The 1,992-nt window shown below is 41.8% G+C and overlaps 1 non-coding gene across 1 annotated transcript; it reads right to left on the bottom strand.

Annotated features, from left to right (window-relative positions):
* Positions 1–108, bottom strand: LOC112788224 (small nucleolar RNA R71). The gene has a single exon (XR_003195598.1). It is a non-coding gene; the product is annotated as a small nucleolar RNA R71 (small nucleolar RNA).
* Between the last annotated feature and the right edge of the window lie 1,884 nt (positions 109–1,992).

The raw sequence follows: 1,992 nt of genomic DNA, 5'->3' as shown, positions 1-1,992 counted from the left end.
AAGCTTAGAGCTGATGTTCAAACCTTCAGACAGAAAGAAGGTGAATCTCTCTATGAAGCTTGGGAAAGATACAAACAGTTGACCAAAAAGTGTCCTTCTGACATGCTTTCAGAATGGACCATCCTGGATATATTCTATGATGGTTATCTGAGCTATCAAAGATGTCACTGGACACTTCTGCAGGTGGATCCATTCACCTAAAGAAAACGCCTGCAGAAGCTCAAGAACTCATTGACATGGTTGCTAATAACCAGTTCATGTACACTTCTGAAAGGAATCTTGTGAATAATGGGACGCCTATGAAGAAGGGAGTTCTTGAAGTTGATACTCTGAATGCCATATTAGCTCAGAACAAAATATTGACTCAGCAATTCAATATGATCTCTCAGAGTCTGAATGAAATGCAAGCTGCATCCAACAGTACTCAAGAGGCTTCTCCTGAAGAAGAAGCTTATGATCCTGAGAACCCTGCAATAGCAGAGGTGAATTACTTAGGTGAACCTTATGGAAACACCTATAATTCATCATGGAGAAATTATCCAAATTTCTCATGGAAGGATCAAAAGCCTCAACAAGGCTTTAATAATGGTGGAAGAAACAGGTTTAGCAATAGCAAGCCTTTTCCATCATCCACTCAGCAACAGACAGAGAACTCTGAACAAAATGCTTCTAATTTAGCAAATCTAGTCTCTGATCTATCTAAGGCCACTGTAAGTTTCATGAATGAAACAAGGTCTTCCATTAGAAATTTGGAAGCACAACTGGGCCAGCTGAGTAAAAGGATCACTGAAATCCCTCCCAGTACTCTCCCAAGCAATACAGAAGAGAATCCAAAAGGAGAGTGCAAGGCCATTGACATAAGCAAAATGGCCGAACCCAATGAGGGAGAGGAGGACGTAAATCCCAAGGAGGAAGACCTCCTGGGACGTCTAGTGATCAATAAGGAGCTTCCCTCTGAGGAATCAAAGGACTCTGAGGCTCATCTAGAGACCATAGAGATTCCATTGAACCTCCTTATGCCCTTCATGAGCTCTGATGAGTATTCCTCTTCTGAAGAGAATGAGGATGTTACTGAAGAGCAAACTGCCAAGTTTCTTGGTGCAATCATGAAGCTGAATGCCAAATTATTTGGCATTGATACTTGGGAAGTTGAACCTCCCCTGTTCATCAATGAACTAAGTGATCTGGATCAACTGACATTGCCTCAGAAGAGACAGGATCCCGGAAAGTTCATAATACCCTGTACCATAGGCACCATGATCTTTAAGGCTCTGTGTGACCTTGGTTCAGGAATAAACCTCATGCCCCTCTCTGTAATAGAGAAACTGGGAATCTATGGGGTGCAAGCTGCTAAAATCTCATTAGAGATGGCAGACAATTCAAGAAAACAGGCATATGGACAAGTAGAGGACGTATTAGTAAAGGTTAAAGGCCTTTACATCCCTGCTGATTTCATAGTCCTGGATACTGGAAAGGAAGAGGATGAATCCATCATCCTAGGAAGACCTTTCCTGGCCACAGCAAGAGCTGTGATTGATGTTGACAGAGGTGAAATAGTCCTTCAATGGAATGAGAAATCCCTTGTGTTTGAAACTCAAGGATCTCCCTCTGCAACCATGGAGAGGAAGCAGAAAAAGCTTCTCTCAAAGCAGAGTCAACCAGAGCCCCCACAGTCAAACTCTAAGTTTGGTGTTGGGAGGCCACAACCAAACTTTAAGTTTGGTGTTGAACTCCCATATCCAAACTCTAAGTTTGGTGTTGGAGAGTCTCAACAAAGCTCTGCACATCTGTGAGGCTCCATGAGAGCCCACTGTCAAGCTATTGACATTAAAGAAGCACTTGTTGGGAGGCAACCCAATTTTTATTTATCTAACTATAATTTTCTTAGTTATATGTCTTTATAGGTTCATGATCATGTGGAGTCACAAAATAAATATAAAAATTGAAAACGGAATCAAAAACAGCAGAAGAAAAATCACACCCTAGAGGAGC

Source organism: Arachis hypogaea, chromosome 20, assembly GCF_003086295.3.
Source record: "Arachis hypogaea cultivar Tifrunner chromosome 20, arahy.Tifrunner.gnm2.J5K5, whole genome shotgun sequence".
NCBI lineage: Eukaryota > Viridiplantae > Streptophyta > Magnoliopsida > Fabales > Fabaceae > Arachis > Arachis hypogaea.
Note: the sequence above shows the minus strand (reverse complement) of the source record. Positions and strands in the feature narration are given on the sequence as shown.